Source organism: Leptonychotes weddellii, chromosome 3, assembly GCF_054177405.1.
Source record: "Leptonychotes weddellii isolate Sample4059 chromosome 3, ASM5417740v2, whole genome shotgun sequence".
In the NCBI taxonomy this organism is placed as follows: domain Eukaryota; kingdom Metazoa; phylum Chordata; class Mammalia; order Carnivora; family Phocidae; genus Leptonychotes; species Leptonychotes weddellii.
Window position 1 is genome coordinate 77,317,520 of NC_138371.1, and position 15,168 is coordinate 77,332,687.

At 36.0% G+C, this 15,168-nt stretch overlaps 1 protein-coding gene and 1 long non-coding RNA gene across 13 annotated transcripts in view; one reads left to right on the forward strand and one right to left on the reverse strand.

Moving 5' to 3' along the window:
• Positions 1–15,168, forward strand: part of LOC145720558 (uncharacterized) — a 155,654-nt gene that overhangs the window by 133,126 nt on the left and 7,360 nt on the right. For both annotated transcript variants that reach the window (XR_014143613.1, XR_014143614.1), the window contains exon 4: positions 10,799–11,020. This is a non-coding gene — a long non-coding RNA (uncharacterized LOC145720558). The remainder of the gene's footprint in view (positions 1–10,798; positions 11,021–15,168) is intronic.
• LOC145720557 (uncharacterized) overlaps positions 1–15,168 on the reverse strand; it is a 256,382-nt gene that overhangs the window by 68,818 nt on the left and 172,396 nt on the right. The window lies entirely within an intron of this gene.

Sequence of the window (15,168 nt, forward strand, 5' to 3'; positions counted from 1 at the left end):
CTATTTCTACCTACATTTGTGAGTCTCACATGGAGGTCTAGCTGATAGAACATTAGCCCGAGAGTCTGGATTTCATAAAGTCTCTCCTGGCTCTATCAGACCTCACTGTGTGGCCTGGTGGAATTTGCTCTGGATTTTCTATATTTCAGTTTCCTCATCAGTGCAGCTGGGGATAAAAAGAAATTTTTTAAAATATGTTAAAGGTGTTAATGGTCAAGCATGCTAACAATTTATTAGGACCGAAGCATGTTTTTCACAACAAATATGTTTTCCCTAAAGTCACTGATACTCCTGATAGACTCAATTCCATCTAGACTTTTTAGATAATCATGAATGTCTCCTTAAGAGATGAAGAAGCATGCATAGCTATTCAAGAGATGAGGAAATTCGGCTGAAGAGGTAACAAGACTGACCCAGAGCCACTACAGATATCCGAAAACCTAGCCAATGCCTTGTTTATAGAACAAATATTACTTAATATGATCTTATAATGTTCAAACTACATTAGCCGCAGACAGACTTTCCTTGGTTATTAACTCCTTAATTGATGATATGAGCACTATCTGCTTGTCCTTATCCTATATGAATACCAAACAGCAAAAAAGGTAAAGGTTTTAAGTCTCTTTGCAACAGGCATGCTTACAAACCACAATATACTCAAACTTATTTGTATCTCAGCCAATGGCATGGAGAAGAGTGAGTGACCAGGGATGGAGATAGGTTATAATATATAGACAAAGTCACGGGAGCCCTTGAGTAATTCAAAATGTGGTGTTTCTCACCACACAGACAATCCAATATTAAAATATAAGTTATGTAAAAATACACACGTGGCTAATTAAATTGTGATCCTGGTTTCATTTGAGCCATGTATGACTCAGTGGACCCCTGCACAGAGGTGATAGCATGGACTCTTATGAAAGGGAGATCATGTTCCCAGGGTTATCTGGAGAGTTCAAACCCACATTTGTTGTCCTTGCTTCCTGTTAGCATCACCCTAGATTTTGCACCCATTATTAGTAGTAGTTATGTTCAAATAAGTTGGGATGATTTGGTAGAACTCCACCTTTCAGTCATTTAACCACTGAATATATGTACTTCCTTTTATGTCTTGTGGCCTTTTTTTTTTCTTTTGACCTTTTGCAATAAACATAAATTATTTTTTTAAATATTTTTGATGGGAAGTTAGTTACTGAATTTCTGCTTGCCAAGAAGGAGGATGAACTTTTAACTTGCACAAAATGCTTCTTGACATTATCCACTATAGGAACTGTAATGATATCAGTAAACACATGAAAAACTGAGATTCAACTCTTTCCAAGAAGCATTAGCATCTACTTCAAAAGTTGGTAGCTGTTAATAGATGACTATGCCAAAGATGATTATCTAACAAATGTAGCTAAAGAAGGTAGGTTTTCATATTTCTCTAAAAGCAAAGCTTTTCATTTAGATCAAATTAATGTTCATTAATCACTAATTTTGCTCATGCTAAAGTCAAAATTTTCTTGTGCACATAAAAAAGGGAAAAGAATAGCTGCTAATGTATTGACTTTATTGGCAGCACTCTGCAAATGGTTAAGTGATGTTAACTTTATACCCCTTTTATTAGATGTTTTCAAATGACAATTCTAATAGTAGTTCAATTTTTCTTATTGCATTTATAAAATCAAAAGATTAGAGTAGTTCATTTTGCTGAAATAAAGCATCTGGCATTGTAAATTTAATTTAAAAATTTCAATAAATAAATGTTATTTGTTTTTGTACTGATAACATAAATATGAATATTGGTGAAGAAAAGTGTCAGTGTCAGGTTAAAAAAAAAATCTTACTAAATTAGGAAGCCTATGGAATAGAAATATACTTGGAATTGCCTGTGGTGATCACATAGTTTATACTTCTGCTTCCAAACAACTGTGAAAATCTCCAATTAAAATAGAAGCAGCTGTTGGCAGACTTTAGGTTGGTTCTTTTTTTCTGCACAGTAGGACTGACTAAAATACAGAAATTTTTGTGTTGTGTTACTGACGAATTAAACAACAACAACATGGTAGTACATGCTTCCCTTTTTCATTGTCCATCAACAAACAGATTCAGATTTTAGAAATGTTTTACCCTTTATCCTAAGAAGAACTGCTTCCTAAGGAAACCTAAGTATTCTAACATGGTCTTAAAACTCTCTTATAATTTTTGTATCACTGTTAAAGATGAGAACATAAACAGAAAATCTTAACATTTGTATGCAACCACAAAAGACCTCAAATAGCCAAAGTAATCTCTTTTTTTTTTAAAGATTTTATTTATTTATTGGAGAGAGATGTTGAGGGGGCAGGGGTAGGAGCAGAGGGAAAGGGACAAGCAGACTCCATGCTGAGTGCGGAGCCCAACACGGGGCTCGATCCCACGACCCTGAGATCATGACCTGAGCTAAAACCAAGAGTCAGACACCCAACTGACTGAGCCACCCAGGTGCCCCAAGTAACCAAAGTAATCTTAAGAAAGAAGAACAAATCTGGAGGCACCACACTTCACGATTTCAAAGTATATTACAAAGCTACAGTGATCAAAACAATGTGGTATTGGCTTAAAAACAGACACAAAGACTGATGGAACAGAATAGAGAACCCAGAAATGAACCCATGCATATATGGTCAATTAATTCACAACAAAGGAGCCAAGAACATACAATGTGAAAAGAATGTACAATGTTCTTTTCACATATTGAAAAGTATGTGAAAACTGTGTCTGTGAGCATCTGTGCTTTATCTCAACTTATTTTGTTCATCTGTTAGCAAGATGTGTCCAAAGGTATCAGAAAAGCCTGAGAGAGGCTATTTTTTTTAGTCTGGAAATGCTTAGAAATGTTTCCATATAAATTAATGGTAATTGCTTCTTTGCTTTATGTCATTTCAGCTTACTAAAGATTCATAGAAACACTCTACTTTCGGAGAGTGGGGGAAACCTGTACATGCAGATCTGACTTAAACATTTCTACTTTAAAATTACACTGTTAAATAAAATAAGTAAATAAATAAAATTACACTGCTTATCATAACTTCATTACTCCAGATCTATCATAAGGTTGTGAAATTTCATAAAGCAAAGATGACACCTAAACAAGAAGCAGTTTTAATTGTACATGCAGTTCTTTTGGTTATGAAAATATTACTTTGCCTCCCTGTACTAAGTCAATAGGAACTAGAGTAGAATTTATCCCTCTTAGTCCAGGCTCAAGGAATAGAGGGTAGGCAGCAGTATGATTTTCAGCATCCATCTTTGTATGCCTTCCAATTACATCAGCATCAATCTTCCCCTCCACCCACTCCACCCAATATGGTCCCAAAGGCCACGATGGTCAGGTCTATCCTCCATACTTTCCCAAAAGCTCTATTTTGTTTTTTTCATGTTAGGAATGTCCAATCATCTTGCTCCTATACTCACCCTTCTATTCACATACTACTCTCTTTTAAAGATCTAGTTACAGTCCTACCTCCTCAGTGGAGCTATTTCAATGCACACAATTCAACCTGTTGAATTCTAATAACATGTATTGCCTATATTATACAAGACAGCACTGAATTTACACATATATAGTATTTACACACAGATACATACATCTATATATATTCTTTTTAACATCATGTTATTCTTTTCTCCCTAATAAATTATGAACTTTTGTGGAAAGAATTGAGACTTAGATTTGTCTATCTGTCCATTTACATGTATCATCTGGTTGATAGGCACTTGTATTCACTTGATTAAAGGTTATCTTTCCTTTTGATTTGTTTTTAAGGCATTCATTTATAACAAAAGGTCTTAGCATTATGATACACTTTACCCCTAGCTATTTGCAATATAGAACACAGAATAGGTTCTTATATTCAGGTAGCTCTATAAGTCCTATAAAAGAGCTATTCAATGAGTCCTACATTCCACCAGACCTAACATCTATCCACATCTCCTGCAGTTACATTGGATCTTAGCTCTTAACATGCCTGCTCCTTAAACATGTAGCAGTCAGTGTCTAATGTGTTGATTTGAAAGGCAACAACCTGGATTAGATTTCTGTGCGGAATGTCAAAATACAAGACACACTGCAACTTCTATTCCATATCTAACCTGATTTAATAGCCATTCAGCACTTCTTAAATTTCCTTTAAGTCGAGATCATATTTGCTGCACTTTGAAGGGTTGAGTGAACGCATAGCACAATCAACAGAGAGAAAAGGATATAAAACAGCAACAGAACATTGACAAGTGTATGAAGAGTACTAAGATGCAGAACTCTGGGCTTCATTTTCTTCTGTCTTTCTCCTCTTGTCTTTCTCCTTTCCCAGAATCAAGTTTAGGAAAAGCTCTCATCAATATATATCTTTTTTCTACTGTATGTTTATTAATAAATGTTTGGTTTTTTTTTTTTTTAAAGATTTTATTTATTTATTTGAGAGAGAGAATGAGAGAGAGCAAGTACATGAGAGGGGGGAGGGTCAGAGGGAGAAGCAGACTCCCTGCTGACAGCAGGGAGCCCGATGCGGGACTCAATCCCGGGACTCCAGGATCATGACCTGAGCCGAAGGCAGTCGCTTAACCAACTGAGCCACCCAGGCGCCCCCAATAAATGTTTGTTAACAACAAAAAAAGAATATATAAATTCTGTTCTAACCATGGGACTCAGGAAATAAAAACAGTAGCAATGTACTACTTTGAATGAAATCAGGATATATCAGATTAAAATATCTTAGGAATCATAACTACTCAACAGTTTTATTTTATTATAAAATAATAAAATATAATGATCAAATATCAGCATCAGACATGTAAAGGAAAGGAAATAAAATTCCCCTTTTTTTTCAAGACCTAATTTCTGATACTGAAACTTGCATATCATAAAGATGTGGCCATTTGAAGGTCTCCATTAACATCTTGTGAAGAACTTACTTTTTAGATCTATTAACCATTTTTAACATAAAAATAGGTTTAAAGATCCATGATTTCATTAAAAACCAAAAGACAGAATTAAAATATATTGCAATTTTTCAATTTCCCTAATTCCTATAGCTTATTATATAATACATATACATATGTATCATGTTGAATAATTATATCTACATATCCTAACCATATTCATCATTTTACATAAGTGAAACCATAACCCAGTAAAATGATACTTTGTTATTTAAGTGATGCAAATATTTGAATTATCTTGTTTGAATTAGGTCTCGGCTCTTCTGCTTTCACCAGTAAGTGTTTTGTTTTATGTTACACTCATTGCCCCACAGGAATTTAAGAGATGAAAGATGGAAGAAGAGGAGAGAAGCTCCTTCTTGCAAAGTTTATATAGTGATTCTATTGCCTCTGTTGCAGTGTTAAGTCAAATATGCTATTTTATCGGGAAGACCAATTTTATTTGCATATAAATACTACTACATTGTGGAGGTTTGCTTTCTTTGCATCAGGCATTATAATGAAGGGAAGTCATAGCTTTCTTTGAATATTTATTCTTTGAGAAAAAACATACCAATGATATCTTTACAAATGGCTTTATCATAATCTTTGCAGTGTTTCTTTATAGTCATTCTTTTCATTTTATTCCTAATATGAGCACCATTTGGGTTCTTTCAAGAATGACTATTTGGAACTAGGAATACCGTCACAGCCTTCTCTGGATATTGTATAGACTCTACACAAGAGGTGTGGTCCTCATGAGTAGCATTCAGTAATGAGGAACATGTAGCCATATGAGAAAGAGGTGAAAGAGCTTACTTTTAGTTATTCCATGTGCCATCGAAGATTTACGAATTTGGGCAATGTTTAGAACCATGATTATGTGGAAAGTTTGCCAGGGATTAGATTATAGAAGAAATCCATTGCCAAAATAATGAATTATATGAATTAGCAACATTTTAGTGGAAAAGTAAAAGTCATAACTATAATGCTAAGCAGATCATTGCACAAGGATAAAGTGGAAATGGAGACCAGAAAAAGAAAAAGGGGCGGCAGCGTTAGTGCCATTGTCCTGAGGGATACCAAGTGAGTGACAGTTAATTGGTTTCTACTAGGATCGAACCAGAAAAATAGCTCACCAGTATAAAGCATGTCACCAAGATGGAAAGTTAGCAAAAGGCAGGAAGAGAACCTAAAGTTTACATAAAATCAAGAAAGGGAAATAGGAGTCAATACTCATGGTGATGAAAGCCCTGGGGTCCATTGCTATAGTGTGACCCTGCCCCCCCACCATGTTTAAGGCTTCCTTCACTGACGAAGCGTGAAAGATTACTGGCTAGCTTTGCACAGCTAAATTCAAGTGGTCCCTGAACGCTAATCTTTGGACCCTCTCAGCCTGACTTCAAAAGAGCTGTTCTAGGGGGCAGGGAGGGAAGGTCTAATTAAAACCCCAGATTATGGTCCTTGATCCCACAGATTCTGACTCTGTCAGTATTATCTGGGACGGGGCATAGAAATACGTTTTATTTTTGTTTTGCTTTGTTGGTGGTGGTGGTGGTGTTGCAAGGCATGCATGAATTAAAAGATGTTATCAGGCAATGCCTTCCGATTGGTAGTTGTTCTTAAACTTTACAGTGTATTAGAATCACCAGGAAAGACTTGTTAACCCACGGATTACCTGAGAATTTACATTTTTAATGAGCACCTAGTTGATTCTGATTTTTCTGGTCCAGGAACCATAAAATGAAAAACACTTGTGTAGAGTAGTTACATACTCAAATGCCTGTAAAACCTAAATAAAAAAAATATATTTGCATGAATCAGACTAAGGATAAATAATAAAAAATGAGGGATCTGTGTGGATTAGAAGAGAACATGCCCAACCTAAATGTATTGATAAGGTAGTTTCTTCTAAAATATTCTACAGGCCAGCTGAAAGTTCTCTGAGGTAAATGCCCTTACATTTGTGATTTCTAGCTCTGTGAACTTAGACTGAGCATGGCTTTCTATGAAGGGCGGAAATGTCACTCACTCATTCATTCATTCATTCATTCATTCATCGAGTAACTTTTTTATGCTAGGCACTGTTCTTGGTGGATGGGATATATCAGTAAACAAAATTAAAAAAAAAAAGTGTCCTTATGAAGAAATGTATATGGAACCTATCCACTTTTATATATTTTTTTAGTTTAAAATTAAAATACAAATAATGTTAAGGTTTGTTTTGCTTAGCTAAAATTCCCAAGAATGCAACCATTGCATATCAAACCAAAATAAATGTCTAGTTTCATAATCTCTTAATAAAATATTTATATTATTTATTTCATCTAACTGCTAAAAAAATAGCTTGTCTGAAAATTCTAAGGTATAAATGTAAAGACTGTGTTTTGGGGAATACCAAACCTTAGCACCCCTTATCAGATATATGAAGAAGAGGTGGTCTGTGAGACTTTGAAAGAGATGAGAGATTTGAAGAATACAAACATGATCATTTAATACAGCTATTTTCAATCTTAGCTTCACGTAATTGTCTAAGAAGCTTTTGAAAAATATCAACGCCTGGAGAATTTCTGTTTTCCCTTGTTCTGGGGTGAGCTCAGGCAACCCCAGTTTAAAAGGCTTCCTGAGTGATTCTAATGTGCACCTATGTTTGAAAAGCACTGATATACACAGTGTCATTCATTTGTTCATTTCTTTTTTTTTTTTTTAAAGATTTTTATTTATTTATTCATGAGAGACAGAGAGAGAGAGAGGCAGAGGGAGAAGCAGGCTCCCAAGGAGCAGAGAGACCGATACGGGCCTCGATCCCAGGACTCTGGGATCATGACCTGAGCCGAAGGCAGACGCTTAACCATCTGAGCCACCCAGGCGCCCCCATTTCACATTCTTCTTAATTAAAAAGAAAGGAAATAGATATGGAAGGTGCAAGTCCTATTACAAGTCAACTGACTTAAGCCTCTATGAAAGAAAACAATGTATACAATGTTCTCAGCAAGACTTCAAGAATTCTATCCTCAGAGTACTAAAAAAAAAAAAAACAAAAAAACAAAAAACAAACAAACAAACAAAAAACACAGGATTTTAATTGGGTGAGAAGGGTTGATTTTGAACTATGGAATATATTACCTATTCAAAGAATTTAGAAAGGCTGTTCTATAATGCTCCTGATAATTTTAACCCATCTCAGCACTGGTCCCTATGAAATGATACTTTTATTATTTTCTGAATTCCTTTTAAGAAGTTTCTGATATTTAAAGGAAAAGATGTTCTTTCTAAATGTTTATAAAGCACCTGAGACCAAAAAAAAAAAAAAAAAATGCCTAGGTCTCTTCATAGAATGACTGTTCTTCTAGTTTTATTTTTTAATGTGTTCTTTTTCTATATACACTGCTATATTATAAGATGTTTTTCGGGCGCCTGGGTGGCTCAGTCGTTAAGCGTCTGCCTTCGGCTCAGGTCATGATCCCAGGGTCCTGGGATCGAGCCCCGCATCCGGCTCCCTGCTCCGCGGGAAGCCTGCTTCTCCCTCTCCCATTCCCCCTGCTTGTGTTCCCTCTCTCGCTGTGTCTCTCTCTGTCAAATAAATAAATAAAATCTTAAAAAAAAAAAGATGTTTTTCATAGCTCTCAGGATCTTAAGAAACCCTGCAGGTTATTTGATTAATCCCCCATCCACTCTCAACTCTATATTTCCTTCCTCATCACCTTTTCTAATAAGCATAATTTTATTCACTTCTTCCCGATTTTGTCCATCATCCTCTAGCTATCTCTGACTCTTATTGCTGCTGCAGATTCTGTGCACATACGGTGACAGGCACTGTGCTATTTTGAATGCCTTGTTTCTAATCCTCAATATCAAATCTTATAAGGTAGGTATTTCCCTCAAATTATGAATATGGAAATAGAAGTAAACAGGAGAAGAATAAACTTGTTCAGGTTTATAGAGTAGCCCAATGAGCCAGAAAGCCATGCCAGGTTCGTCTGGACTGTAATGCCTAGATTATTTCTAGCTTATCTCTCTAAGGTTCTACGAAGAGGTTCTCTTCTTGATCATGAAGAATAACTCAAATCTCTTTTGACAAGTCTGCTATTCGTGGCACATGTACTTTTCTTTAGACTTTTCCAAAGGTAAATTTCATTTCCTGTGGCTATTGCTCATATGTGGTAATTCTTGACTGCCTTTACTTGCCTTGTTACAGTTCATTGCAAACAGGTCCACGTGGATCCCGCAGGGCTGACTGAACTCTCTGGGTGTTGTGTGTGCAGCTTCAAGTTGAGCTGCACCATTATCTGCCTTATTCTAGAGCAGTGCTTCTATTAATACAGCCTGAGGGCCCATCAGCCTTTTTGGCAGCCACATTTCTGTTGACTCCTACTGAGCTCATTGTCAACTAAATGTCTCAGTCTCTTTCACAACTGTCTTCGCTAAATCATATCACCCTCAGTCCTACCTTTGTGCATTTTGTTTCTGAATCCAAGTTTCAGGCCTTAACAATTATCCCTAATGAATATAATCATACTGGAGTCACCCCATTGTTCCAGACTTTTAGCATTTTTCAATATCTGTTAGCATCTGCGTGTGGGGGTGGGGGGGGTGCAGAGCATTGTGGAGAGAGATTCTGAATCTACATGCGTTATAGTCACTCTCCCTCATGACTTAAAGTTTTTGTTTTTGCAAAACAGTCACATAATTTTAACTTATGTTTAATTTACTGATAAATTTCTTAACTGAGTAGGACTTGGGACTGACCACCAAAAACTTCTGTTCAGTATGAAGACAATGGCCCTGAGGCAGATAGAGCTTTTCGGCTATAACCTGCTGTGCCTCTCAATGTCCTGCACTGGCTATGCTCTCAACTATTATGTGGATCCTGTTGGCTTCATATATGGGTTTCGAACAATTGTAGAGAATTTAAGAGTTGAAGCTCAGGTAAGCTCAGGTCAGCAAAAAGGAGCGGCTTCAAGCAATCAAACTGTTGCTAGGTTGTTCACTCGAATTGAATTGTCCACACATACTAAATCCTGAGAAAAATAAAAAGCTACCAAACCATGGGAGCATAAGAGAGGATTAACACTGTATAATAATTTTGTCACCAAAAGAATCACTACCTGTTTAAAATTATGTAAATATTACGACTGAATGCACTGCAAAATTTTTATGTGAGGTCAGAGATGAAAAATATATTTGAAGAGAAACAAAATTTTCTGTCTCTCCTGTCCCTCGGCCTTATTCTCTCCTTTGTCTCTTTTTCTCAATTCTTAGACAAATACTAAGTGATCTAAAAAGGAAAAAAAAAAAGAAAAAAAAAAGCAAGAATGTTCCATGCCAGATAGTTTTTAATCTTCTTCCTCTAACAGTTTCCAAGAAACTAAAAAGGGAAAAGTGGAGAGAGGAGGAAGATAATCAGGGTTGATTGTGAATCTGGGAAAAGTCTCAACTATGTATTGAGATTCACAAAAATGAAATATGAAAGATCACAAGAGAGGAAATGAATAACCATTTTGCCCGTTCCAGTGTTCTGCTCCCCATTCTTCCAGCTGCGGCCGACGCTTCAGCTTCACCCTTCAGATTGGAGTTGGAGGCACATGCACACATCTCAGCTGCTGTGCTCTCTGGTACTGTAGTTTGCCTTTCTTTAGAATGCCCTAAAGATAGCATTCTTAGTAAACATACTGTCAGCCAGAGAGAATTGCATCGGGGGATGTAACCGTCCTCTCTGGTGGGAAAGGCTTTTCCACCTGCAGGGTGTAAACTATTGGAAATATACAGGTTTTTTTTTTTTTTTTTTTTTTGGTGGCATCAGCAACCAAAAAAAGTTCCTGATTCAGCTCTCTAAATACTCTTCTCATCTCTGCAGAGGACTCGATGTAATGGACCTATGAGAGTTATCTTCATATACATCCTCTGTGCATGGCACAGTGTACGGCCCACACCAGGCATTCAACCAATATTTGTTGACTGAACAGATGAACGTTTACTTGAGCCACCTAGGATGAGTTGGGTCTTTTGGCATCAGTAAGAATGAGCAGACACCTGATGTTCAAACATGTGTGTCGAATTGAGCGGTGGGCACTGCCAGGTAAGGAATTCGGTCAGCTTTTGCAGTTGTTTTGCTGGTGGTGATTTCACCATGTTTTCCAGACATTTGGTTGCATTGCTCAGGATGATATAATAGAACATTTCATATCGGAGTATCCAGAAATCCAACCTTCCCTGGAGAGAGCTTCTCATTCAGTTGACTTGATAAGGGACCTAGCAGCTTGCGTTTTTGATGAGTTCCCAGGTTGTGCTGATGCTGTTGATTGAAAACCGCAGCAATAATCCAACCCTTAAAGGACAATGAGGAAACCGTGGGGGAGAGTGTGGATAGAGAAACATACCAGTATGGTTGCTCAAGCAGCACCCACATCCTCCTTCCAGCTGAGGCATTTTTCTGTTTTCTCACGCGGCATCTCCAAGTAAAGGCAAGCAGAAGGAAGAACAAGGGCTGGGGAGGCCTTCGTGATGTACAAGCAGCACCAGCAAATGAGGACAGAACGTATGTGAAATTTGTGGGTGAAATAATAAGCTTTTACCCGTTCTGAAGTTCTCCAGGGGGAAGAGAGAGGTTCTGTGATCTCCGTTGCTAGCTTCCTCCACATCTAAAAACATTATTCAGAACATTCCTGCTACAAACTTAAGCCCATTTCCATTGCTAATGAGGCATTCTATATTATACTACCCAGGAGCTGATGTTGGAAAATAAGTGTGTCTATGAAGTAACTGCATTTAAGAAAAAAATAAAATTGAAATAAAAATAATTAAATGCAGCCAGCTGCTTTAAGCAACCATTTCATCACATGGTAAGAAAAGTATTCAAAACCCATCCCAAATCTGTTCCCCTCCGTTACTTCTTGCCTTACTGCCTCACTACAATGAGCAATATCAGTTACGGAATCCAGTGTCTCCCTGCATTTTCTCATTCTAGGGCCAGTTCTGTGTCCTTTCGATGAACTGAACCATCTTCATTTATTGCTTTGTTCTCATCTCACTTTGCTTGATTCATACTAAAGTATAAAAAAGAGCAAACAAAGCCTATACTTACTGACCAAAAAAGGTAAATTTCTCTTCTCAATATTCTTGATGAAGACAACGTTGGAAAGGGAATTAAGTGGGCCAAGTGCAGATTCTCAGTTAGGATGAGAAGAATTGTACTGATCCCACAGAACTAAAGACATCATCTTCCTCAACCTTTGCAATCATTTTTACATGACCCAAACTTCTCACAGACGTACTTACTTGTTCTTGAAAAGAGGAGGTGAATTGGCATAAAATAAACACATAGATACAAATTGTATACAATAAACACATATATACAATAAAACCATTTATGTTTACGAGGAGAAAGCTTGGCTGCACTTGTCTAGACAACCAGACAACCTTATGTTGCCTATACTGGGAAATAAACCTATTCGAGGATACACAAATTTATGAATGAGGAAGACTCATGATTTATTTCGGTTAATGCCCTGATTTTGTTGGTTTGCTTTTAGTTTACCTCCCTTTTGCCTGCATTTTGGTAGATGATTCTAACAGATGAATAGTTGTCCTTACACATTATAAGCTGTGCAAACTTGAAATATTAAATAACAAAACAACATCCTAAACCCCAAACACTGATCTTCTTACATAATATGCAAGAATATATCCAGTTGTACAGAATATATTCCCTGTAACTTTTAGCATGTAAGGAAGCTCATGCCGGGATAAATCATAGAAAAAGGGGTTTAGTAAAATATACACACACATACATGTTTATAGCTAAAAAAACAACAAATGCTAATAATAAATATTTTTCCCCTGTCATATCACCTTATTGATATAAGGTAACCTTATATATCTGTCATATCTATACCTTATATATCATATCATATGATATATATATCATAAGGTGACCTTGTATCACCTTATATATTGATATAAGGTGATATCAATAACTTATTGATAATTGCCATATTTGGGGCATTTTTCTGAAGTTACCAGAAAATTGAACTTTGCGGTGTGTTATTATTATTATTCCATATATACCTGATTATATGTGCTAGATATATTCTTAAGAAGGTGCGTGGGAATAATAAGAATTTTGGAAGTAGAAATTTAATTTAACTATCTATCCTGTGCCAGTGTTTTTTAAACTGTCCTTAAACAGGAGAAAACAACAACAACAACAAACCAGTTTATGCAGCACACACACACTCACAAACACACATAGCTAACACAAAATGTTACACGATAATTTATGTTAAATGAGATGCATTCTGACATTTTCTATTCTATCCTGTTTTATTCTTTAAAAATTGTTGGTCATGCCCCACTAAATTAATTTCAGCATACACTAAATTTCACAAAAATCTCATCAGTTGCAAAACACTGATGTTTTTAGGAAATTCTATAATGATGATCAAATAATCCGTTAATATATTGATTAACTTCTTCTGATTTTTCCTTGGACCAATTTAAGGTTTTGATATAATGGGTCTTTTAAATATATGCTCACTTCTGCTTGACTAGTGCCTATCTGAAGGTAACTACAAAATATATATTGTACATATGAAGACAGTGCAGTATTTGATGATGTTATGGTTGCTTAAGATGCAATATTTAATGAATGCTTTGCAGTTGCTATCCCAATCTGGTGAACAGAGTGTGCAGCCTTCTGTCTCCAAGCCTAGTACCTTTGTGTTTCAATTCCCTTGGGCTTCTCTATACTTGACTTTCTATACATTAGATCACTCCTAAGAGAAGTCTAAAAAAGCATCTCTAGCAATCTTTAATTCATATGATTAAAAATTCAAAAGAAGCCCTTGTACCAGCTGTTAAACTATGTTTGTAAACTGTAATTCAGAGTTCAGGCCCCAGCAAATTGAGGGTTAGGTTAACAGGATTATTCAGTGGAAGTGCATTAAACTGCAGCAACTAGAACAGTAGATGGACTGTTTTATACATGCTCATTTGCAGAAGATAAACGAAGGATGAGCAAACTTATCTCATTGGAAATCTTTTTTTTTTTTTTTGCCTCTTTTCTGCAATATGGTGTAAAGAGGAAAGCAAATGAAACTAACCATCATGTTTATTTACTACATATGCAGATAAAAAGAAGAAAAGGCACATCCATTGTTACACTGCATCTTATTTGAAAATGACCAAATGGGTTTCTCTTTTCAGAGTTTAACTTTCTCAAATAAGTCTGAAGTTTCAGAAGAAAATATTTTTTTGCTGCCCCAAACTAAAATGCGTTAACATGCAAATTTCGGAAACACCAAAAATGAAAATAAGTCTTTAGTTAGAATATTGATGCCCTTATACTTCTGTGACAGAGGAGTAAAAAGTTTTCTTTACAGCATCAATCCCCTACTTTCAAAAACTAAGCAAAGCTAAATCATAAGATAGAATACTTGAGAATTCAAAATTGGTAGTCCTAAAGCTGGTTCTGGGGCAGGCACTCTCTAGCAGCACGTCCTTAAGGGAGCCACTTAAACTCTCTCGGCCTCACTTTTCTCACTTCTAAAATGAGAGAAATGGACAATATGACTTTCTTCTGTGGACAAGAGATCCTTTCGTTTGTAAGTTTTTTTGCTTTTAAGTTTATGCGTAAAGTGATTGTGGGCTGGATCTCTTTGTTGTTGGCTGATGAATGATCAGGAACAAAAGAGATGAGAAACACAAAATCTCTTCTGTCTTAAATGAACTTGAAATTTTTTCCTCCTCAAGAATTACTTACTGCATTGGAAAAGGAAAAGAAGACTTCTCCAGATGAGAGTGAAGAAAATGACACAAATTAGTAATCTGGGTTTAGAAGATGTAAAATAAAATCAGTGAAGACAAATTTAAACAGATGCTTCTGCCTCACTATGTAGTAAACATAAATTAAGAAAAGAGTGAATGGAACTTTTAAAATCATGAACATTAGCTTCAACAGAATGAGAAAAGTATCACCCAAAAAAAAAAAAAAAAAAACCAAAAACCCAGTATTTTGCTTAAAAACAGGATACGAGATGTAAGAAAAGAATGTTCTTGTGAAAACTCAGACCAAAGTTTGGAAAAAAAAAATCAAAAAAGTATCGAAACTAAAAATATTTCAAAGATCGCTTTTAGTCAGTAAACATCATGAGATGCTACTTTAAATAGGTTTTTGAAAAAAACAGTGTCGTACAGTGTAGCTGTACACTATGGTTATGACAGTTCAAA